Genomic DNA, 27,029 nt, shown 5'->3' with positions numbered 1-27,029 from the left:
GTTTCCTACTAGGGTACCATGACAAATGTTCTCTCTTGTTTCCCCCATGAATATATAATATGAATATATATATACACACACATACTCACACACATATACACGCATATACATACACACACTTTTTTGAAGTCATGCTTTTTTTCTCCCTTTTATTGATACATTAACTATATATTATTAGGGTACATGTGATATTTGATATATACATACTACATGTAATGATCAAATCAGGGATTTTAGGATGTACATCACCTCAAACATTTATCATTTCTTTGTGTTGGGAATGTTTTTCTGGGTTCTCTATTCTGTTCCATTAGGCTATGAGTTTGTTTTTTTACCAATTCAATGCTATTTTGATTACTATAGCTTTGTAGTATATGTTAAAGTCAGGCAGTATGACGCCTCCAGCTTTGTTGTTTTTGATCAATATTGCTTTAGCAATGCAGGGTCTTTTGTGGTTCCATACAAATTTTAGGATTTTTTTCCTGTTTATGTGAAGAATATAATTGGTATTTTGATAGGAACTGCATTGAATCTGTAGATTTCATTGTGTAGTTTGATCATTTTAGCAATATTATTTCTTCTGATACATGAGCATGGGATATCCTTCCATTTGTTTGTATCCTCTTCAATTTCTTTTTTTTTCTCTTCAGTATCTTTCATCAATGTTTCATAGCTTTTGTTATAGAGGTTTTTTACCTCCTTGGTTAAATTTGTTCAGAGATATTTTAGTTTGTGTAGCTATAATAAATAGGATTGCTTTCTTGATTTCTTTTTCAACTAGTTTGCTATTGGTGTACAAAAATGTTAATGATTTTTGTATGTTAATTTTGAATCCTACAATTTTACTAAATTCATTTATCAGTTCTAACAGTTTTGGTGGATTCTTTAGGTTTTTCTCTGTATAAGATTATGTCATCTGCAAAGGGGCAATTTGACTTCCTTTTTTCCAATTTGCATGCCCTTTATTTCTTCCTTTTACCACCTTGTTTTGGGTAGGACTTCTTGTATTATGTTAAGTATTAGTAGTGATAATGGATATACTTGTCTTGTTCCATTTCTTAAAGAAAAAGCTTTCAGATTTTCCTTATTCAGTATGATGTCAACTGTGGGTTTGTCATATATGGCCTTTATTATGTTGAGGTATGTTCTTTCTATGCCTAATTTTTTGAGTGTTTTTATTATGAGTGATATTGAATTTTATCAAATGTTTCTTCTTTTTCTGTTGAGATGATCACATAATTTTGTCCCTAAATCTATGAATGTGATTTATCACATTTATTGATTTGTATATTTTGAACCATCCTTGAATTCCTGGGACAAATTGCACTTGAATATGGAGTATTATCTTTCTGATGTGTTGGATTTGATTTGCTAATATTTTGTTGAGTATTTTTGCATCTATATTCATTAGGGATAGTATCTATATTTTTCTCTTTTGTTGTTGTTGTGTTGTTGCCTGGTTTTGGTATCAAAATAATGCTGACCACATAGAATGAGTTAGGGAGAATTTCCTCCTCTTTAATTTTTTGGACTAGTTTGAGAAAAATTGATGTTGGTTCCTTCTTAAAAGTTTGGTAGAATTCAATGGTAAAGCCATGTGACTTTGGAATATTTTTTAAAGCTTTTATTACAGTTTCAATCTCATTACTCATTATTGGTCTGTTTATGTTTTCTATTTCTTCCTGGATCAATCTTGTAGGTTGTATGTGTCCAGGAATTTATCCATTTTCTCTAGGCTTTCCAATTTGTTAACATGTAGTTATTCTTAATAGTCTCTAATGATCCTTGGTATTTCTGTGGTATAGCCATATTTCTCCTTTTTTGCTTCCTATTTTATTTTATGGGTCTTCTCTCTTTTTTTCTTGCTTAATATAGCTAGCAATTTATAGATTTTGTTTATCTGTTCAAAAAAACCCAACCTTTTAGATTCTTCTGGTTACAAAATGGAAGCATAGATATAAGTTGGCTTCTTTACCCCCTCCAGAAAACCAAAATCAAAAATACAGTGCCAAGATTATCGCCAGCAATATCCTATAACTCAAATATGAGGGTGAGTCAGTTCCCAGGGACACAGAGAAGTAAAAAAGCTCTCATAAGATGGAAGCCTGTCAATGCCTCAACCCATGAGAAGCATGAGAAGTTCCTTAAAGGAGACATATCACTGAGGAGAGCCATAAACAAAGGGTGATGGCAGACCTACTATGCACAGCCCTGGAAATTCTGCTCTATAACTCTGCCAAAGGAGATGCCAAATCAGACTGGCTGTTTAGAAACAATACACAGAAGGAAGTATGTTCCACATGTCCCCTGGTACAAACCCATAACCAGCCTATCCACACTACTGGGGTATCCCCTTTGGGACCTCCTCCATTTAGGATAGGTGGCACTCTGTTTACTAGAACCAAGGCAAACCTGAGATTAAGGTGTCATTGCATGCCAAAAAAGTGGCAGTGACCTAGAGGGAATGTATGTAAGAAACTCAACAGGTAAATTATGAAGAATCTCTAAGAAAACTTAACCATTAAAAACCAAAACAAGCCAGATAGAGAAGACTAGCATAAGACCATCAATGCAAATATATACTCATACATCCATGAGAAACAAGAGCAAACAGGGAACCATGACCTCCCCAAACTGACAAAGCAAGTAAGCAGTGACTGACCCAAATGAGCAGGCTATGTGCAAGCGCTCTGACCAAGAATTCAAAATTTTAGTTTTAAATAAACTCAGTGATATCCAAGATAACAGAAAAGAAATTTAAAAATTTATCAGAAAAATTTGACAAGGAGATTAAAATAATTTTAAAAACCCAGAAACCTTGAGACTGAGAAATACATTTGCTGAACTAAAAAATTCACTGGAGATTCTCAACAGCAGAATGAATCAAGCAAAGGAAAGAATCAATAAGCTTGAATACAGGCTATTTGAAACAGTCAGAGGAGGAAAAAAAAACCTCCTCTGATTTTAAAGGAATAAAGATCACTTAAAAGATATAGGAAATTACCTTAACAGACCAAATCTAAGCATCATTGGTGTTCAAGAGGGAGATGAGCAAAAGAAAGTGATAGGAAGCTTATTAAAAGAAATAATAAAGGGAAATTTTCCAAACTTGAGAAAGATATAAATATCCAGGTACAAGAAGGTCAGAGGACACCAAACAGATTTGACCCAAATAAGACTATCCCAAATCATATAATAAACAAACCCTCAGAGGTGAAGGACAAGGAGAGGATCCTAAAAGCAGCAATAGAACAGAGACAAATAACATATAAAGAAACTCCAATTTGTCTGGCAACAGACTTGACAACAGAAACCATACACACAAAAAAAGGAGTGAAATGACATTTTCAAAGTGCTAAAAGAAAAAAACATGCCATCTAAGAATACTGTATCCAAACAAAGCTATTTTTCAAATATGAAGGAGAAATAAAGTCTTTCTTAGACAAACAAAAGCTGAGAAAACTCACCACCACTTGATCCATCTTACAAGAAATTCCAAAGGAGTTCTTCAATTTAAAAGGAAAAAAAATGATGTGCAAAGAAAAAAAATATGAAGTTGTAAAATCTACTGGTAAAATTAAGTGTAGAGAAAATCCCAGAATACCTCAATACTGTAATTATGGCTTTCAATCCACTTCTCATTCTAGTATAAAACCTAAAAGACAAATCTATGAAAAATAATAATAGCTACAGCAACCTTTTAAGAGATAGGCAATATAAAAATATGTAAATTGAAACAGCAAAAAGTCAAAATGTGGGGGGATGGGGTTAAACTGTAGAGTGTTTCTTTTTCTTGTTTTTTGATGTAAGTGTTCATCTTTTTAAAATAAGTTTTTGTATCTATGTTTTTTTTGTAAGCGATGAGGTTAGTACAATCCAAAAACCTGTAATACATTCACTAAAAATGAAAAGCAATGATTTTCTGAATGTATCAAATTATCACATGTACCATGAAAATATGTACATGTAATATGTGTCAATAAAATTTAAAAAATTTTATTTTGTTGATTCCTTTTTATTGTTTTGTAGATTCTATTTCATTTAACTTTGCTTTGATCTTTCTTTCCTTTTTTTCTACTAATTTTGGATTTGGTTTGTTCTTGCTTTTCTAGTTTCTTTTTTTTTTTTTTATTTCAGAATCTTACTGAGGGTACAAAAGTTTTGGTTACATAAATTCCTTTTGTACAGTTTGAGTCAAAGTTGTAAATGTGCCCACCCAGATGGTTTGCATTGTACCCGTTAGGTGTGAATTTACCCACTCCCTTTCTCCCCTCCCCCACCTGCTTGGTTTCCATTGAGTTTTATCTCCATATATGCGCATGAGTGTTGATTGATTAGTTCTAATTTAATAGTGAGAACATGTGGTTTTTTTTTTCCATTTTTGCAATACTTCACTTAGAAGAATGGTCTCCAGTTCTATCTAGGTTGTTAGAAAAGGTATTAGTTCGCCATTTTTTAACAGCTGAGTAGTACTCCATCAGCATCTGTTGTTTTGCAACTTTTTGATAAGAGCCATTCTCACTGGAGTTAGATGATATCACATTGTAGTTTTGGTTTGCATTTCCCTGATGGTTACAGACGTTGAACATTTTTTCATATACTTATTGTCCATTAGTCTATCTTATTTTGAAAAGCTTCTGTTCATGTCTTTTGCCCACGTTTTAATTGGGTTATTTGATTTTTTTCTTGCTCATTTGCTTGAGTTCTTTTTTTTATTTCAGCATATTATGGGGGTGCAAATGTTTACGTTATATATATTGCCGTTGCCCCACCCGAGTCAGAGCTTCAAGTGTGTCTGTACCCCAGATGGCACGCACTGCACCCATTATGTGTGTATATACTCACAGCAACTACAAAAATAAATAAATGGGACCTGATCAAATTAAAAAGCTTCTGCACAACCAAGGAAACTATCACGAGAGCAGACAACCTACAGAATGGGAGAAAATATTCACATGTTACACAGCCAAGAAAGGGCTGATAACTAGAATCTATATAGAACTCAGGAAAATCTGCTTGAGTTCTTTGTAGATTCTGGTTATCAGCCCTTTATGGGATGCACAGCAGGCAAATATTTTCTCCCATTCTGTAGGTTGTCTATTTATTCTATTAACTGTTCCTTGGCTGTGCAGAAGCTTTAGTGTCTTGAGGTGCATATGAGGTTGTTTATTTGAAATCTCTCTATTTTTTTGATGTAAGCATTTATTGCTATAAACTTTCCTTTTAGCACTGCTTTTACTGTATCTCATAGGTTTTGGCATGTTGTGTTTCTATTTTCATTTGTTTCAAGAAAGCTTTTGATTTCATTCTTAATTTCTTTATTGATCCAATGGTTATTCAGGAGCAAGATATTTGTTTTCACATATTTGTACAGCTTGCAAAGTTGTTCTTGTTATTGATTTATGGTTTTATTTTATTGTGGTCTGAGAAGATACTTGACATGATTTTGATGTTTTAGAATTTGTTGATGCTTGTTTTGTGGTCTAATGTATGTTCTATTCTAGAAAATGTTCTTTGTGCTGATGAGAAGAATGCATACTCTGCAGCTGTTGGATAAAATGTTCTATAAATGTTTGTTAGATCCATTTGGTCTATAGTGGTCTTTAGTGAAGATTAAGTTGAAGGTTTTTTTTGTTGATTTTCTGCTGGAATGATCTGCCTATTGCTGAAAGTGGGGTGTTGAAGTACCCACTATTATTGTATTGGGGTCAATCTCTTTCTTTAGCATAATAATATTTTCTTTATGTATCTGGGTGCTCCAGTGTTGGAGATTCACACACACACACACACACACACACACGCATATATTTACAATTGTTATATCCTCTAGCTGAATTAATTTTTTTATTTTTAATGACTTTCTTTCTCTCTTTTTACCATTTTTGACTTAAAGTCTATTTTATCTGAAATAAGTATAGCTACTCTTGCTCATTTTTGGTTTCCATTGTTTGGATTTCTTTTTTTTGTTGCTTTCAGTCTATGTATGTCTTTACAAGTGAAGTGAGTTTCTTGCAAGCAACACACACACATATATATACATATATATATATATATATGTGTGTGTGTATATATATATATATATATATATTTGGGTCTATTTTTTTTAATCCATTCAGCCAGTCTATATTTTTGATAGGGGAATTTAAGCCATTTATATTTAAGGTTGTTTTTGATTGGTGAGAACCCATTCCTGACATTTTGTAATGGTTTTCTGATTGTTTTATATTTCCTTTGTTCTTTTCTTCCTCTTTTATTATCTTTACAATTTTGTGGGGTTTTGTGGTTATAACATTTTATTTCTTTCTCTTTTTTATTTGTGTATCTTCTCTAACAGTGAGCTTTATACTTTCATGTGTTTTCATGATGAAGGATCATTCTCTCACTTCCAGATGTAGGACTTCCTTAAGCATTGCCTGTAGAGCTGGGCTAGTCGTGATGAATTCCCTCAGTGCTTGCTTGTCTGGGAAATATTTTACTTCTCCTTCATTTTGGGAATATAGATTTGCTGTGTATAATATTCTTGGATGGTGGGGGATGGGTTTCATCACTTAGACTATATCATCCTACTCTCCTGGCTTGTAATGTTTTCACTAAGAAATCCACTGTTAGTCTGATGAGGATTCCTTTATATGTGACTAAATGCTTTTCTCTTGCTATTTTTAGGATTCTCTCTCTGTCTTTGACTTTTGACAATTTGAATATTATATGCCTTTTTGGCTGAATATATTTGAAGATATATTAATTTTCTTTATCTGGATGTTTATATCTCTCACAAGAGTTTGGAAGTTTTCAGATATTATTTTTTTAAGTAGGTCTTCTATGTCTTTGCCCATCTCTTCTTCTGGAACTCCCCAAATTCAAACATTTGGTCACTTTTTAATGTCCCATTATGTCACACATATTTCTTCATTCTTGTTTATTTTATTATTATTATTATTTTGGTCTGACTGAGTTATTTCAAAAGACCTATCTTTAAGTTCAGGAATTCTTTCTTCTACTTAATCTAGTCTATTATTGAACCTCTCAATTGTATTTTTATTTCATTCATAAAGTTCTTTATTTCTAGGATTTCTATTTGGTTCTTTTTATAATATCTATTTCGTTGTTAAATTTCTAATTCACTTCATGAATTTTTTCCTGATTTCTTCATGTTATTTATCTGTATTCTCTTCTATCTCACTGATTTTCTTTAATATCATGTTTTAAACTTCTTTTTTAGTCATTTTATAGATTTCCTTTTTTTAAGGTCTGTTACTAGAGAATTATTGTGTTCCTTTGGAGTTGTCTTCTTTCCCTGCTTTTTCATGTTCTCCATGTCCTTACATTGATATCTGTGCATCTGATGTAACAGTCACTTCTTACAATTTTATTAATCAGCCTTTATAGGGAAATAATTTTTCCTATGGATCTACAGTGTTGATTTGGGGAAGGTACTTAGGCTTTGATTCTTGGTGGGTATAATAGTGTAGTCTTCATGTGATTTCTTTGGCTGCAATCAATGTCAGTGGTGTCTGTGAATTCTTCAGTGGCTTAAGCTGTGATTATTATTGAAAGCTGTGGTGAGGCTTTTCTGGGACAGAAATGCCAGGTGCTCTAGTCCTCAGGTACCTCTGGTAGCAATGGCAGGCAGGGCATTCAGTCCTCAGGGCCCCAACAGTGTAAGCAGATGACAGCAGTGGTAGGTCTCGGTGAGCCAGTCCTTAGGTCTACCAGCAGTGTGATCAAGTGCCAGTAGTGGCAGCAGAAAACTGGATGGGCAGGTCCTTGGCCCTGAGTGATGAATGTGGGTACCATTGGTGGTGGTGGTAGCTTGGATGGGCTCATCCTCAGGCTCCTGAGTGAAGTGTGTTGGTGAGCACTAGCAGTGGTGGGAATGGCAAGCTGAGCAAAACAGTACTCAAGTCTCCACTGGGTGCATGTTGGCACTGGAGATAGACAGGGTTAGCCTGTCCTTACGACCTTGGATGGTGTGTGCATGCACTGATGGCAGTGGCCAGAGAAGACCTACCTTCAGTTCCCCAGACAGCTCATGCATGTGGCAGTGATTAGCACAATGAGTCTATCATCAGGCCCTTTGTAGACATGCATGGGTGCTGACAGTGGCAGTGGTGGCTGGGATAAGACTGTCCCTACACCCCTGGACAACATGCTGAGGTGCTGGTGGGGGCATTAGCAGCGGTGGGTAAAGCATGTCCATCTTCAGGCGCTCACATGGGACACTTGGACACTGGTGGTGATGGCGTTCTGTACACTTAACTTTGCATAAAAAGTACCTGAAGTATCTATTTATAACAGCTGATTCCCTCCTACACATCTTAAAAATCTAAGAAACTAAATCCACACTTATGCTGAACCTATATGTCGTATACAGGACATATTGTTTGAATTGGGTCTTCTTCAGTCAGCGAACTATTACACAGTACTAAATATATCATCATTTTCCCCTTGAATTACTAGGATTTCCACTTGAGGAAAATAGGATATATGCATGAAATATATTTAAATGCAACTTCTGCAGTGACATGAAGAAAAATAATTGGAAATAAAGTTGTATTCATTTCTTTAGAAGTAGCTTGCTGCTTTGGTTATGAAGCATGTTATTTTAAGTAAAAATATCCAAAAATATGAAGGAATAATATTACAGATGCCAAATATTACAGGATATATAAATACTTGAGTAAATCCTTATGAGAAGAAGAAATGTTTTCAAATCCTCAGCTTTTCAGAACAGAAAGAGTGTTGATTCTGGCATTGAGTGTAAACCACCTACATATCATTTTTCATGAGCTTCCAAAAGATGAAGCCAAAGGGCCAAATCTATACTGAAATTCCTTGTTGAGAAGGTGGAAAAAAAAAGAGAGGAAACCCAACAATAATGGAAATACTAAGTTTGCGTATTTAACCATTCTAGACTATGCCAGCCAAGAAGTTAGTATTATAAGTACTTGGTTATATTCATTTCTTATATTTCATTTATTGCCTATTTTTAAAAACAGTAGGCTGCCTGGCCTACATTTTATTCAGGTAATTCACAGTGGATTTTCTTAGGTTCATCTCTAGTGAAATGAAATCTTTTTATCTGCAGCCTTTCTTCCTCTGAACCATGTCGCTAGAAAGAAGAGGAAAAATATTGATGATGAATGTCACTATTTTTACTCTTGAATGTATATCTCTTCTGTCTCTTGAATATATTTCCAAGGCTATACTCTAACCAGAACACAATGTTTTCACAGTGTTAATACAAATGACAAACTATGATCTTTTGAATAAAACAATAGAAAGACTTTTTATATTTTTATCTTAATATGTTGTATTTGATTGACTCTTATCAACTGTTTGTTGCTAAAAATATTGATCTCATTCCTTGTAGAATATTTTATGAGCTACTTCAATCTAGCCAATCCTTAGGTAGCATCCAATTCAGTTGCCATATGTAGATTTATAGCTACCACCTTTGCAAGAATGTCTCATTGATTTCTGGAAGAGTGTTTCATTACATAGGTGTAATATTTTAAGAAAATCATGGTAAATCCACCAAGAGAAATTTTATGCAGTCATTAAATTGTATGTTTAAACAGAATTTTTAATATTATGAAATAGTGCTTTTTTACACAATAATGATGTTGTCAAATAAAAGGCAGAACATATTTTAAACATAGTATAAAGTTAATTATGTAAAAAATATGTGAATAATAAAGACAAGAAAGAAATATTTTAAAATATGAATATTGATTGCTAGACATATGGGACTATGACAAATTTCTTTTATATATTCTATCCATGTATCCTTAAATCTTCTTTTCTTCTTCTATTATTATTTTTTGTCTATAGCTTAACTATACAATTTTTCCTCAAGCCAGAAGCAAGCCTTAGGCTTCCCCTTTCCTTCAGTAATGTCATATCTAATCAATCACTTTAGCCCAGGAATTTTAATTTCTAAATATTTTCATAACTTATTCTTTTCATTTCCTGTCTTACCATCACTACCCTAAATCAGGCTCATACCATCTCTTGCCTAGACTGTGCAACAGCCTCCTACTGTGTCTCCCTACCTCTAGTTTTGCTCCCTTTAGAGCTATTCTCCATGTATAGTCTAGAAAATATATTTCAAGTGAATATATGACCTTCCAACTGTCTTTAGATAGTGTTCTACTGCCTACAGAATCAAGTTCCTTAGTGTGACATAAAATAACCCCTCTATGACATAGACCCGAGCTTCCTCTCATCTTGCCCTCCTCATATTTAGTGTTCTGTAGAATGTAAACATTATGTACTTTTATACTTTATGGATTTGTTCAGACTATTTTTCCTGGTCAATATTCCCTGAATAAAGCTTATTTCTACTATAACTTACAACAAGAGAAGCTTCTCCTTCCTGGAGCCTTCTTCCTATTGGGACTAAATGGCCTAACTATCCCTCTCAATAACTATCCCTTACTTAGTGGCCTAACCTGGTTCTTCTTAGTTAACCCAAACTATATAATGCTGAATTAATTTACTTAGGAATTGTTGCTTCCACTATACCATAAGCTTTTGGTGAGGAAAGGCTGTTAATAATTCATAATTTATTCATCCCAATGCTTAGCATGGGTCTAGATACAGCAGCACTCAATAAATGTCTGTTGAATCAAACTAAACCTACAGTCATATAAAATTGTATTTAGATTAAGTATCTTGCTCTAGGAAACCAATGCTTGGATGTTTTAGGAACAAGTTAAATACATGTTGAATACTGGAATTGGACAGTGTTATCACTTCTTTGGCATAATACAAAAACCTCAAAAAAATTAGTTTATCTTGTGATGTTTCTGTTTCTTATTCCATCCCAGAGAAATAATATACTAAAGTTCTTTACAGATATGAGAACAAAATAAGTGTGTTCTTTAAATCTTCAGAATAAAAACTTAGGCAACTATTAATATAATATTTCACAAATTAGATGGGCACATGGTCAAACATTATCTCAGTTCTCTGTAGCTTCTGTGGCTTGGAATCTTCTTTTAGAGGCATAGTATTTTTCCTAACACTTACCTAAGAGGACATACCTAAGGTTTGGAAATCAGTAGAGAACATCCATTTCTGAGAAATTTCCTGTATTCTGTGGTTCTGGTCAGGATGGTCAAAAGCACTGTGCCATGTATCCTCTTGGTCTGGTCCCAGGCTGAGCATAAGAAGATGCTCAAGATCCTTGTTCAGATACTGATTAACCACAGGCTCCAGGAAAAGCAAATAAAGACTTGGATTTCAATTTCCTTCTCTGTGATGCATAAGCATTAACAGTGCTTCAGAGAAGAGGTCAGCTGTCTCATCGAGCATGGCTGGACTGCTGCTTCTGTTACTCACTACTGTCTCAGAAACTACCTTGCACTAGCACAGATCATAGATCTCTACTTTTAGCATGCTGTTATTGGTTTTCTAAAATACTTATAAGAAATTAGAACTACATTTCAGTTTTTCAAGTATGAATAATAGTCACAACCCAAAACCATTATCAATGGTGAATTGATAGCCTGTGTTTGTTCTCTGTTTACATCGTACAGTTTCTTTTATCCTCTTCTTCTTGAGAACAGTTACATAACCTATAATGCATATGCTTTAAAATGCATCACCCCTAATTCTTTTGATCTGACCATTGTCTTAACAGTGTTTTTTTTTCCATGTTAAAATGAGTTTCAAGATAAAATGTTTTAGTAAGCTGGATATGTATGGTTTCTTAGTCCTTTAAATCTTTAGGCAATTATTTCTCACTCACACACCCTCATTCTAAGCTAAGCAATAGAAAACCCCCTTTCTTTATGCAGAAAAGTACAGATAGCCCACCAAGAAGGGAATTCACTTCTGAAAACAGAACAAATTTTCTCTCTGGTAATCTTACTTTTCCTTCACTTTAAGGAGAGACAATAAAACAGCCATTTATGACAGCAGATTAGAGATGGACTGAAACGGAGGTTTGGCATGTTTCATTTTTTTTATTCTGATTTACCCACTGATTCCATCCAGTGAAGCCAGTAGTACCTAGTGGTGCATTGTGTCATGTTATGAGGCTCAAAGAACTCAGATCACATTCACAGAAGTGGCAGCTTCTGGCTTGCTAGAGGCCTACTACCTCCCTTCCCTGGTTTGAATAATGAGTTATGGGGTTTTTATAAGGTGAAATTGCCAGGCACTTTTTGAAGGAAAGATTCAAGAACTAGAAGTATACCTGATGGAATGATGCCTTAGATGGTTTCCATTACACAGTGAATAGATGCATGAGAAATTCAGACAAGATAATATGGCACCTTAGGTCAGGGATTGGCAAACTTTTCTGTAAAAGGCCAAATAGTAAATACTTTCAGCTTTGTGGTCCATACAGTCTCTATTATAACTACTCAATCAGTTACTGTACTGAGAAAGCAGACATAGAAAATACGAAAACAAGTGAACATAGCTGTATTCTAACATAACTTTATTTGTAAACATGGAAATTTGATTTTCACATAATGTTTATGTGTCACAAAATGTTCTTCTTTTGATTTGTTTTCACCCATTTAGCAATATAAAATCAACCATTTTTAGCTCTCAGACCATATAAAAACAGGCAGGAGGCCAGATTTATGGCCATGGGTTACCAACCTCTGCCTTAGATGGAGGGATGGCTTCTTGTCTGGATGGAAAAAGAAGGCTACGAACCAGAGTATGTGCCCAGGAAGCACCCACATGCCACATCTCTATGCCTGTGGCAAATATAGCCACAGCCGATCACACCCAGTTCTGTTTTGACTGGCACCCAAGGACACTGTGGGGATAGGATAGCGCCAAGCAGAAAACAAAAAAACAAAAAAACCCAACTCATTTGAACTATAAAGATTGGTCTGTCAGCATCTGTTTGTGCTTAAAAAAAAAATATATAAAAAATATAAAAAATAAAGACTCTTTGGCTTTTGGGGCTTCATAGTTAATGTCTGTCTTCTCCCAAACCTCAAAGATTCAGGGGAGGCAAAGGCTGTGCCAACCATATTCCCTGCTCTATGCCAGGGCCAAGCACAATGCCAGGCCCATAGCAGTAATCTTTACACATCAGATAAACTGAACTGAATAGAACAGTTACTTAGAGCCCTAGCAAACATATACCAATCTATTCAAAACTAATAAATTCAATTACTTTATGATAATGATTCTTAAGTGGAAAAATAAAATAATATAAAGAGATACAGCAGAAGCTCTTGTTTTTATTTCACTAGCTAAAGAGTCACATAAGAGTTTTGAGTGAACTTGACAGCTAAGAGGCCGAAAAATGCTTTACTTAAATGCAGTTCTATGCATTTTAAATAGGACTTCATAAAGTTGTTAGGTCTATATAAAGTTTTGTACAAACTTTAGCTGATCTATAAAGAACAACGTGAGAACTGGGCCTAATGCAATGTGCCTGCTTCAGCTTGAGTACAGAAGCCCAACTCCTCTGCCACTGAATCAAATTAGGAGCAGATGGTAATTGGGACCATATGAAGTTTCAAAGGGCAAAGATGCAGGACATTCCAAAGTGAACACTGAACTTTTTTCCACAAGGACTAATGTTCATTAATAAGACATTGTAGTTACTGAACTTACAGACGGCAACTGAATTACCTTGATGGTGAAGCAATTCATTTTTACAGCACTGACATCATTCAGTATTTTGGGAAAATTAATAGCAATAAGCAACTTTATAGGTACTTTGTCACGAATTTACATCTCCATTCTACAAGGACCATGTTTTTACACAAAAGGAAACTAGTCCATTTATATTTTGCTTTTCTTTACTCATATTAATCTTTTAGTTTCAGAGAAAATTAATATTTTATTAAGCCAGCAAAATAAACTTTCTGAAAAGCATAAGCCATTAAGATCATTTAAAAATATTGTATTACGTATTCTATTTTTCTGGTTGTATAATCTGAACACTTTATTTAAACAAACAAAAAGCCAAATAGTTAAGTTACAGTGTTCTCAACTTTAGTATAATCCAGAAACATGCTTTTTCAATTTCAGAAGAGCAATGTTTGACAACTATTTATCAGCGGCTAGACCCGACTGGTCTCGCAGTCTGCAGCGCGGTCCGGACGGCCAGCTACGAGGAGGTGTGCGTGTCCGGCTTTGCGGAATTCAGCCAGACTGTGGAGCAGCACAATGGCAAGACCATTTTCGCCTACTCTACCGGTTCTAAGGACGACGAAGGGAAAAGCCGGTGTCCCGACCGCGTGCAGGCTGAACCAGTCGTACCAGAGGGGCTGAAGCATGTTAGTGAAGGATGTGTGTTCATCTACTGCCAAGTAGGAGAAAAACCTTACTGGAAAGATCCAAACAATGACTTCAGAAAAACCCTGAAAATAACTGCAGTGCCTACACTACTTAAATATGGAACACCTCAAAAACTGGTAGAATCTGAGTGCCTTCAAGCCAACCTCGTGGAGATGTTCTCTGAAGATTAAGACTTAATGATGGCAATTGTCTTGATTACCTGATTTGTTCTAGTATTAAAAAAAAAAAACTGCACACTTCCTTTGAATTCATGTTAGCTATAAATAAATGATGTTAAAAATTTGGAAAAAAAAAAATGGAATAGCCACATGAAAATGTAGCATTGTTTTATTCACCCCCAGTAGGAGCCTGTGCATATTCCTCTAGAAGCGGCTCTGACCACGAATCACTAACCATGTCAGGGAATCATGTCTACTGTGGGTAAATCACACTGAATAGAAATCCACTGAGGACTAACTGCTTTTAAAGTTAAGCAGACCAGTATGAAAAGCAAGTCCTGACTTGGAAATAGGTTGTAATAATTAGGGGACAGGTTGGAGAAGATAAAAAAGAATACCAACGTGACCACCATTTTTAAGGACCTTTGGGTGCTACGCTTAATAGCATGATCTAGTCAGCTAGAAGACCTATTTCTTATTAAACATACCTCTGCTTTTTTGTCTTGGTGCTTTTGTTCATGCCGTCTTCTCACCTTTCCCCTGAAACCCAACACCTCATATCCCTGTATATACTTTAGGCCCTTAGAATGCAAACCTGTAGGATCTCTCTCTTCCAAATGTCCACAGTAATTGTTAGTTTAAAACAGAGATTACAAACTTAATTGCGCACGGAGGTCAGGATCTTAATGAACAAGCTGGTCTGGTTGTAGCAAAATAGCCCCTTACAGAGCTTCAAAGTTGGACACAACTTCTCTCCTCTGAAAAAAGCTACCTCTTCTCCAACCCACTCATGTGTGCCACATGGGAATGCAGACCCAATATTGGCCTGAGTGGTGATTTTTAAAAACAATTTGCAATCTGGATGTTAAAACTTCTAATTTATAGATGTTGGCAGCACTAATTTAAATGATCAAATATGTGCACTGCACATTTTTTTGCCTGAGGGCAGTCAGACAGAGACCCTCTTCTTTAACTACTCGTTTGACAAATCCACTTACATATGATGCTTTTAGTATTTGACATTCACTCTATAAGCACTGTAAACTTTTATTTAAACAGGTCAAAGTTTTATAATGCATACTTTTTCTTTTTTATCCAAATAAAATAGAAACTCTTTTTTTATTTCAAAATATTACAGGGGTACAAATGTTTTTGGCTATATGGATCACTTTTGTAATGGACATTTTAACAATGTTGATTCTACTGATTCATGAGCATCGGATGTTTTTCTATTTGTTTGTGTGATCTGCGATTTCTTTCCTCAGTGTTTCATAGTTCTATTTGTAGAGATCTTTCACCTCCTTAGTTAAATACATTCCTGGGTATTTTATTTTCTTTGTGGCTATTGTGAATGGTATTGAGTCTTTGATTTGACTCTCAGCTTGACTGTTATTGGTGTATAGGAATGCTCCTGATTTGTGTCCACTGACTTCGTACCCAACAGCAGCTCAGGATCCTGCTGACTGCCAGAAATGTCAGGGAGGGAGAAACAAACTCTCCCACCTACCCTTTTTGCTGGACTCCAAGCCTCTCAGGGGTTGATCTCTGCTGATATCTTGGTCATTTCTGTTCTGCTCTGTGTCTTCTTTCTGTGTAATCTGTGGTAGGTTCTGGCGCTTTTCCCTTGGATTTAGACTGATCTCTGTTTCTTTGTTTGTTTGTTTTTTTCTGTTTCATCTAAAACTTTTCCTTCTTTCTGAGACAATTTGGTAGCTAGTGTCTCTGGTTGGCCGTCTTAATTATATCCTAGAAAGTCTTTTAGATGAGACTTTTTCCTGTACATTTTTACTTCAAAACCAACAAGATGACTTATACATAAAATTATTGAATAAATGGCAATTTGGTTGATAAACTAATTTTTAAAAAGAAAATTAAGTTATGATAAGAAGGTATAAGGAGTAAAATTGAAATAGAATAGACATTGTTTCAATAAAAATTTATATTACCAGAGATACCATCCCCTGATTCCCAAAGAAGACTTTGTTAAAAGCCTCAGAAATGGGATAAGAAAAGTCTTTGTAAATTGTAAGGGACTGCAGAAGTGTTAAGAAGTGTTATTGTGAAAAACAACAACAACAATAAACAAAACCTCGAGAAAGCTTTTGTACTTAACAGTGTAAACAATGTCTGACAATTTTATTTGCTCTCCCTTTAGTGGTTGATTATTGTATGTATTTCTGGTCTATGGTTGGTAGTTTGATAAAAAAAGAATCTTTGGATAAAATATTTTCATTCCTTTAGATTTTATTCTCTATGTATTAATTTCCTTTAAAAATAATTCTGTTTTTTAGATTTGAGGAAGTTTATAAGTTTAAGAAGGACAAAGAGAAATAATCTGATCACCTCTAAGAGATTTTAAGGCAGAGTATATTTTATTTTACTTCCCATTGATCACTCTGGTACCATAGCTTTTCCAAGGCAAAAGTTTTTCAGAGAGAAGTTGTTGCAAATGAATATTTTTCTTAAGGTAAATAAATCATTAAGGTCATTTGGATGAAAATCTAAATTTTATACTATAATGAAGACAAGAATTATTTTTTAAAAAGTGCTTTTTCATATCCTCATTGATATGTTTTATATACACACACATTTGAAAAAGAGAAAAGTGAAATAAAATGTTATTTTTATCTCAAGGAGCAAGAATTCTTTCTGACCTACTTGGGATTCAAGGAGGGAGTTCTGTTTGCAACAAGAGGGAAATCATTTTATAAGACGAACTTTTAGTACACCTCAAGTTTTTAGAGGATATCATTATGCTTTAATTTTTTCCCCTTCTTCCCAAAAAGCGACCCTCTAATATTTGAAAGGGCTACCCTTCAAGTGATCTGAGGTTAATCCAAGACTGCCTTTTCCCATTTCTACTAGGGCTACAAATAATGGCCTTGCTCCTGCCCTTGGCATCCAGGCAAGCTAAATCCTGACTGCCAAATCTTAATGAGAAATGGCAAGCAGATTAAAAGTGAAGTGGTGTGAAACCCTCCCATGGGTAACCATGAGCAAAGTCAATAGTGAAATAAAGTGTGGCTGGAGGCAGGCCTGTTTGGCCAAGAAGGGGCTGAGAGACTCAGAGCCTCTTTGATATGCGGTCAGTCATAAGGCTTCATCTGTGAGTCTCTCTCTCTCTCTCTTTTTATTTCTTTTTTGGCCTTTTTCAGTGGATTTAGGACCTGAAAAACTATGCAAACCCAAATGGTGTTTTGTGCCCATATTTTGTTTTTGATGAACAAGCCTATTTAGTCTAGATTATGTGTGTTTTATGTGTGAAACAGAGCAGTTAAGAACAGAATAATTTTAATTCAAAGATAAATTTAGGAGGGAAGGGATCTTTCAGTTTAGGATTCTTCCAATGAAGACCAGAACACCAAAAAATAACAATAATAACATCTTTGATGTTTCTTTGCTGATGACATTGTTGGGCTGACAATACCTGAGGAATAAGGTATTTAGGATGTGAGGAATTTGGGTCATCCATGATTTCTGTAACAAATAATGGTGTTCTCAACATGGCCTTCTGGCTCTCACCTCAGCTACCTCCAAAGTCCCCACTGGGTGTTCATGGAACTTCTGAAGGGCAGGAAGGAGTGAACAAGGGAAAGAAGCATTTGGTGTGTTCCAGGCAGAGGCAGGTAAAATAGTGGGTTGAAAGCTCTAGCTGGTGGCTAGAGCCTAGAGATGAGGGAAGGCCAAACCAAGAAAGACTTTGCAACCATGTCAAAGGGTTTGGACTTTATCCCCAGGCCCATAGGAAGGGTTTTAGCCACAGGAATACATGATTAGATTTGATCTTCTTAGATGCTTAATCTTCTTAAAAAGCCAATTAACATCAAATAGACTAACGAATATAGCAGAAAGAGGGTCATTCTTTTCCTTTGATTTGACCTCACCCAATACATGTTAATATATTATAACATAATAAGTCATGTTTCCATGTGTGGTGATCTGCTTCGGAAGCAGTGAGCAAAAATTCCAAATTCTGTGGCCAAAACTGTCCTCTCAAAACGACCAAAGCTCAGGTGGCAAATCAGAAGAATAGCAGGAAGATTGACTGGTCTCCTCACAGGAGGGAGAACAGAATGATGGTAAAGGAGCATAGAAGCCCATTTAATTTAATACAATGCAAAAAAAAAAAAAGTCATTATATCAAAAAGACACCTCCCACCTGTACCAGAATATTTATCACAGCACAATTCACAATTGCAAGATATAGAACCAACCTAAATGCCCATTAACCAAGGAGTGGATAAAAAAAATGTGGTATATGTACACCATGGAATACTACTCAGTCATAAAAATGAATGAAATAATGTCTTTTGTAGCAACTTGGATGGAACTGGTGACCATTATCCTAAGTGAAGTAATGCACAAATAGAAAACTAAATGCAATGTGTTCTCACTTATAAAAGCTAAGCTACGGGTACCTAGGGGCATGCAGGATAGTACAATTGACATTGGAGACTCAGAATTGGGGAGATCATGAAGGAGGATAAAGGAAGAACAACTACCTCTTGGGTTCAGTGTACTCTATTTGATGATGGGTACCCTGAAAACCCAGACATTACCACTATAAAATTCATCCATATAACTATACAATTCATCCATATAACCAAAAACCACTTTATTCCTAAATCTATCAAAATAAAAAAGTTTATTTAAAGAAAACAAATCACACTTTTAAACATCATTTTTAAGGTTTAATAAAATGGTATGAATTAACCCAAAGCAATAACTACTTGATTATTAAATAATTTTCAATCTAATTTACAAATCAACGGAGACCTTATAAAATGTCTTGGGCTATCACAAATGTCTTACATTTCGGCAGGAGTATGCTAATTTTCCAATGTAGTGTATGGCCCACTTGAACAGGAAAAGGATTTGAGACAGAATTCTGTAAAGGAAGTTATTTTCATGGCAGCCCACTCTGGACTGTGGAATCTTCACTCAATGGTTGTATGGATCTTGCCGGATTTAGATACCACTCTTCCATAATACCTGAAGACACGTGTGTGTGTTTGGGAGGGAGGTGATTTTTTTAACTTAAAATTTAATGAAAGGATTAGTAGGGAATAAGTGCACTATGTATAACTTGTTAAACACTACATGTTTAGATATGTACGTACATATTCTCAGATGTATCATAATCACCACAAAGCTCAAATAATAAGCAGTGTAATTCTAACACAAAATCCAAATTTCTGTAACTAGAAAATTTGGTGAAACTCTTAGTTTTAGATAAGAAAAAATGTTTTTAACCTATATTTGTCCAGAACTTGAATCTTTGTGGTTTATTGATGCTTATCTCTTTCCACACCAGTTCACATCTACATTAGAATAAGTACTTTCTTGTGTCAGAGTTAAGAAACTAATGATCCAGATTTCTGAGTCAGTCCATGATTATGCAATATTTATAATATAGATCTAAGATTCTTTTCCACTTTGTTTCAATAATTCTAGTTGCTGCTATTCCTAATTAGATACACATATCCTTAAAATTCTGGCTAAATGCTTGCACTCCTTCAGTGAGATTGCAAAATTCCCTTTGAATTCAAACAACTTTTCTTTCTACAGCATTATTGGGTGGTACATGATTGGCTTAGTTGTGCAACCCAGTCCAGCATTCATTCTTTGTCTGTCTCTGTCTCTCTTTCTTGGCCTAAGGCCTTTAGTTGGCCCTTCTGCATGGCCCTAAGTATCCTTCTAAAAGATAAAGAGACATCTTCTACAACTCTATGATGACAGATGAGTATTATACCTGGGCTGCAGTTTTTAATCCTGGGTTGTTCTAAGAAGTGGAGCTGCTCCAGCCAAGAAGTGGAGCTAACTCCAGCACGGAGTTATGGGGGAGCTAAAGCTAAAGCCTGGATCAGATCAAATGGCCTCTTCCGCTGAGGCATCAGTCTGAAGGGCCTGGGAAGAAAAACAGGAAATAGAGACACTAGGAACAAGTTGGCATAGACTGGAAAGTGGGAGGCAGAGACTGTAGACTACCTCTAAGAGGCTGTAGCTTCTGGTACCTTCCACGGGGAGCCTGCAGGTTTGCTCATATGTGGGAGGGTGCTGTTAGGGCTACTGAGCATGTCTGGCCACCAGCTTTAGGCAAGGGATACTTGCAAAATTTACCTCTAATAAGCCAAAGTTACTGACTCTATGTCATTTCTTTTGTTGAACTATTAAACACTCTTTATACCTGTATCAATTTAGAAATTCTCCATTGCACCATGGACAATGGTTCTCCAGGGCTCTCTCTCTATGCATAATTTTGTGTTTAAGCTTTTTCTATATCACAGGGCTCATGGTGTGCAATTGACCAGTGAGGTTCAGATACAGTTCAGTAGAAATGAGAAAGATTTTTTTAAAAGATCATTATTAATGAACTGAAACCAGGGTGGAGAAATATTCAAAGCATGTTTAAATTCCATGGTTTTACATAATGCGAACTTAATTTCAACTCTTTGGGGTTTGTGAATTTTTATTTGGAAACTCTAAAGTACAAATTGGAACATTATTATTTGGCTATTCTCTGACATAGGCTAGGCCACAATATGATTTGACAATTCTTTTACTCGGTTCTAGTCAGCAGTTCTTTTCTTTTCTGAGAAGTATGCGATTTTTCATGAAACTCCACCCCTAACCTCACATTCTATTTTAAAAAGAGAGTAAAAGCCACAAAATATTGACTTTATTCAATAGTATTTGTTGAGCACCAACTACATGTCATGATCTGTACTATGTGTTAAGATACAATGATTGTGAGATATAGGTAAATGGACACTTATAATAAATATGAATTTGTCCTGGATGATTAGACATAAAGAGACTTTTAGTGGGCTTCTAGGAGAGATATTCTCCTCTGACAAGAGGCAAGTACATCGCCAAGTAAAGGCTCTTGGAATCCGTTCCCTCTGTCCCTGTTTTGGATTCCATTGTTTGGGGTCAGATGCCTGGGAGGCCAAGATGGCAGCTACCTTACAACCACTGGGTGCAAGCTGGAGGAGAAAGGCCAACTTGCTGGTTGTGGTGAAGCATAGAAAGAGCCTAGGTCCTTGTGAACACCCCTGAGATGCTTAACTAATGACAATACTGCCTATCTCTGGACATTACATTGGCAAGCTCTTATAGTTGAAGCCATTGTTAGGTATTCTGTTATTTGTATCCCAGAGCACCCTGACTGAGAAAATGACAGGGGGACACTTAGGAAGAGCACCTACTCTAGCCTTCTTGGAGAAGAAAAAGAGATACTTCTACCATGTCTGTGATGGAACCTGAAGATCTACTAGGTGATTGACTGTCAAAGGAGGGTCGTGTGTAAGTGGGAAGGATGTTCCAGGAAAAGGTAGCAGCACACAGACAGATTCAGAGAAAGAACAAGAACGGGGAACTGCAAGTAATAGTGTGCCAGGAAAGAAAAAAGGTTATGAAGGGTAAAGTCCAGGGAGATCATGTCACTGCTCTGTTCAAATCCCTGCAGGTGCTCCCCATTTCCCTCTTAGCACCAGCCAAAATCCTTAGAATGACCTTCAAGATTTCCTGGTATGGCCCCACAACTCCTCTCTGACTTTACCTCCTGCTACTCTCTGCTCCAGTCACAATGGCCTAATTTCATTCCTCAGGCATCCTTAGCCTGATCTTCTTCAGGGCCTTTGCACTTACTGCTCCTTCCACCTGGAATACTTTCCACACATGGCTGTGTGGCTTGCTCTCTCTTGCTTTCTTCAAGTTTCTGCTGGATGAATCTGGTCCCAGCCTCTAGTTGCTGGTTCTTACGTGCCACTGTTCATAGTCCTTCAGCAGATTGAGTCATTGGCTAACAAATTTGGGACATACACCCTTTGTTGATAAATTATAATACTGAAATACATACTACAGGAGACAGCTAAACATTTTCTCAGTCCAGAGCAGCAAACATGTGAAAGTCAGAAATCTCTAATAAAACACTTATCTTTTCTTTTTTTTTCAATGAGGTAAAATACCTTAAGGTATAAATGCAGGTAATTATTCCCAGCCGACCTAAAGTCAATAAAATATTCTGCTTAAAAATATATATTGTGCTTCATCTAGAAATCTTGCCTTTTGTGCTTGCCTTTTGGGCTGGACCTGGGCATATGTTCTTCATCTTTTACAATTAAAAACCATTCAAAGCAGTGTAAGTAGGGAGAGCTGGAAAAGTGAATTATTCCACGTCCTAAAAATTCTGACTTTTTTTTTTCTTTTTTTTCTGACTGGTGCCTGTTTTCACAATGCATTGTTCCTTAGGGAATTCTTTCAGAAAAATGTTGACAGATGATTCATACTTGAAGCAACCAATATGGGTACAAAGTTCAGTGGTGGACAGAGTATGAGCTCTAGAATCAGAAAAGACAGTTCTACCATTATCTTGCACTGTTATTTAAAAAAAAATTAACCTATATTCACTTTTTTTTTTTTTTTTTTGAGACAGAGTCTCGTTCTGTTGCCCGGGCTAGAGTGAGTGCCGTGGCATCAGCCTAGCTCACAGCAACCTCAAACTCCTGGGCTTAAGCGATCCTACTGCCTCAGCCTCCTGAGTAGCTGGGACTACAGGCATGCGCCACCATGCCCGGCTAATTTTTTCTATATATATTTTTTAGTTGTCCATATAATTTCTTTCTATTTTTAGTAGAGACGGGGTCTCACTCTTGCTCAGGCTGGTCTCAAACTCCTGACCTCGAGCGATCCACCCGCCTCGGCCTCCCAGAGTGCTAGGATTACAGGCGTGAGCCACCACGCCCGGCTACTTTTTTAACCTATAAAATGGAGACAGTTACACCAAAACATTAGAAATTTGCAAGAGTTAACTGAAATGACAAGTACTAGTAGTCTAACATGGCTCTAGGTATATAGTAGATGCTAAGAAAACAGAAGCAAAACCAAAAACATGTGTTTTCTTCCCTCCCTAAACAGCCAGCCAAGGTGCTGGTGTCATGCCAATCACATTACCATGTGATTTCACACAGATATTCATGGTTTGTTCTCCTTGGCGAAGAGCCCACTTAACTCTACTGAAAGCATTTCTTTCCTTCTCAAACTCTTTCCCCTCTTGCTGCTCTCTCTCTCCCGCCAGCATGTTGTCAGTCCGGGAAAGCTGAGGGCCCACTGGCTGCCTGTAACCCTCAAGGTGTTTGCCTCAGGCGGAAGGCTGTGTTGATGGCTCCAATTTTTCACCCATTTTGTTTTGCATACTCTTTGCCATGGATGGCGTGACCTGCCTCCTTCTCTCTGGCTTGGCAATGAGGCTACCTTTGGTTAATGGGATGTTAGCAGCATTGACTCTAGAAGAGGGTCGAAAAGTGCTTATTTGTTAACAATTTTGCCCTCTTGTGCCACTACCACCATCATGAGAACATACACAGGCAAACCTCCTAAGAATGAGAGAGACATGAAGCAGAGCTGAGTCACCCAAGACACCCTGGCTATGCCCAATGTAAATTGCTAATCTATAGACCTGTAAGCTAACTAAATGCTTATTGGTCTAAACTGGCTGCTGAGTTTTGGGGAGTTTTATTATCCAACACTGTTTTGGCTATAAGTAACCAGTAAACTCTGTCAAAGTTGAGCATTATATCAACGGCCAGCAGGATTTTGCAGAAGCTATTCCTGCCTCCTGCTGAGGGAATTAGTTACAACTTTTTCATTAAAAACTCCTAACTTTGCTCTGCTATGGAAGAAAGTAGGATCTTCCTCAGAAAGACTGAAGCATGTTTCTGGGGCCCCTACCTTATATAATGGCTCCTTGATGCTGCAGCATTCTCCTTTTCCTCTACCCATTTTCCCCTTGAGGGCTGGATGGGAGAATTAACTCAGCCTAACAGTTGTTTGCAGACTGTACATTTCTGCCTCTCCTCAATTCTATGTAAGTTGGATGTTAGACTTAAACTCAACTCGAGTGCTTTGACAACTCTCTTTCTAGTAGAATGAGAGAGCCACAGTATAAATCCTCCTGTAGAAACTTCACTAACCAGCCTTTCTTTAACCCCACACTCTGCAATATAAACAAATGAATAAACTTGAGACAGCGTGGAAGCGTCTCCATTTCTGCCCCACCTCCTGCAATCCATGTGAGTGCATTCAATTACTACTGGGTCCTGCTGCCCCCAGGGTTCATATGTCTGGAAATTGTTAAAAGACAACTAAATTCTTTTACTATGGCTGAGTGCAGTGTAGCTGTAATTGCAGAATGTTCTGTGTGAGACAATGAAATCAGTAGATGAAGTTACCTCCCCTTCCCTGACCCTAATCTAAAGTGTTCTAGGCAATGCAATCAGTTAAGGCAGAGTCTGCTTTGCTGCAGGGTAATATTATTTTTATACAAAGCATATCTAACATAAAGAAACGAAATTCTAGCTACGCTGTGAAATTCAAATTGTAGAAATATAGAGTCCACAAAATGTCAGAATAATAATCTCCTGAACAATTCGGCCAGTATGTACAATTCTTGGACATCTTTGGGGGAGTGTGGAACAGCTTGAAAATATAATATGTTTCTGCTTGATGCTACTCACACGGTCCTTTACCATTCTTGTCTGAGCTGTCATATGGCTATCTGCCATTAAAGTAATCCATTAGTTAGCCTAAATACATTTGCAAATTGTATATATTTGTTTCTGTTATAATAGGTCTTTTTGTTAGACTTTCTGCTATTTAAGTCATGGCAGCTTCACATGGGAAGTAGGGGAAAAAATTATTCTTGATTTTCCTTTATTAACTAGGTTAATATTCCCCAGATCAATGGAAAATTTGAGACCATCATGCATTTTGGAAAAAAAATGGTATTTATTTGTACACAATGCCCTTGAACAGAGTAGGAAAATCTTTAGACTGAATATTATCACCATATCAAAAAATAAAACTTAAATTTGGATGTTCTCACCTTCCCCTCAGTAGACAAAGCTGACAAGTGTCTTATAATCTACTTGGCCTACCCCCAAACAAAACCCTAGTATGATGGAGTAGAAGACAGTCTAAGATCATGATCAAGACCTAAGTTTTTGCTCCTAATTCCTTTTCCTTGAGTCTCTTTATCCTTATCTTTCCATGTTTCACATATTGAGTTGTCAGAACAACCCCACAACAGGTGACTAATAAATAACCTATATTTCTTATTTTTTTTAAATGTCAGAATATTACGGGGGTACAAACATTTTGGTTACATGATTTGCTTTTGAGCAGTTTGAGTTAAAGTTATATGTGTGCCCATCACCAAGATAGCCTGCATTGTGCCCATTAGGTGTGAGTTTACCCATCCCCTCCTCCTGCTCCCACCTGCTTGGTTTCCATTGAGTTTTACTACTATATGTGCACATGGGTGTTCATTGATTAGTTCTAATTTAATAGGGAGTACATGTGGTATTTGTTTTCCATTCTTGTGATACTTTGCTTAGAAGAACGGTCTCCAGTTCCATCCAAGTTGTTACAAAAGGTATTAATTCACCATTATTTTCTATGGCTGTATAGTACTCCATAGTATACATATACCATATTTTATTAATCCAATCATTTGTCGATGGGCACTTGGGTTGATTCCACATCTTTGCAATAGTGAATTGTGCTGGAATAAACATTCGAGTGCAACTGTCTTTTCGATAAAATGATTTTTTTTCCTTTGTGTAAATATCCAATAGTGGGATTCCTGGATCAAATGGTAGGTCTACTTTTAGTTCTTTGAGGAATCTCCATACTATTTTCCATAGAGGTGGTAATAATTTGTTGTCCCACCAAGAGTGTATAAGTGTTCCTTTCTCTCCACATCCATGCTAGCATCTGTAATTTTGAGACTTTTTGATAAAAGCCATTCTCATTGGAATTATGTGATATCTCATTGTGGTTTTGATTTGAATTTCCCTGATGATTACAGATGTTGAGCATTTTCCATACGTTTATTGGCCATTAGTCTATCTTGTTTTGAAAAGCTTCTGTTCATGCCTTTTGCCCACTTTTTAATGGTGTTGTTTGATGTTTTCTTGTGGATTTGTTTGAGTTCTTTGCAGATTCTGGTTATCAGCCCTTTATCAGATATATAACATGCAAATATTTTCTCCCATTCTGTAGGTGGTTTATTCACCCCTTATTTTCTTAATCCCTGACAGTGCTGATTTTTCCTCTCTCCACCTTCCTTTCTTTTTTCTCTTTCTCTTCCCTTCCCTCAAACAAAGGCGTTTCCTCTCAGAGAATTGCCTCTGCTACTGTTGTGGTTACTCTCCTGTCTTGCTTTTTGGAATGTGTATTGTGAAATGCCAGACAAGATGACTCAGAGAGAACACGGGGAAAAACTTTGCAAGACTCTTGGTCTCACATAGTGTATGTAATAGACTACTATTAAGGAGAGTTCATTATGCCAAAGTAACTGGAATAATATGCTGATAATATTTTCCACTATCAAACGCAATACCACAAGGACAAGTAAATGATGAACATGAGCATGAAAATGTCCTTAATGGCTTAATTTGTGGACGGAACATGGAAGTGGGGTGTCACTGTCTGGCTAGAAGCTCTGTACACATTTAGACACTGAAAAAAATATGAACTTGGTCTAAGGAATGAAACCAAATGAGGAAATATGTACTTAAGAGACCTGTG

The 27,029-nt window shown here is 36.3% G+C and overlaps 1 pseudogene; it reads left to right on the top strand.

Annotated features, from left to right (window-relative positions):
• The first annotated feature begins 12,650 nt into the window (after window positions 1-12,650).
• On the top strand, window positions 12,651-14,450 carry LOC138395956 (thioredoxin domain-containing protein 17 pseudogene; annotated as a pseudogene).
• Window positions 14,451-27,029: the final 12,579 nt, after the last annotated feature.

This window comes from Eulemur rufifrons, chromosome 15, assembly GCF_041146395.1.
Source record: "Eulemur rufifrons isolate Redbay chromosome 15, OSU_ERuf_1, whole genome shotgun sequence".
NCBI lineage: Eukaryota > Metazoa > Chordata > Mammalia > Primates > Lemuridae > Eulemur > Eulemur rufifrons.
Note: the sequence above shows the minus strand (reverse complement) of the source record. Positions and strands in the feature narration are given on the sequence as shown.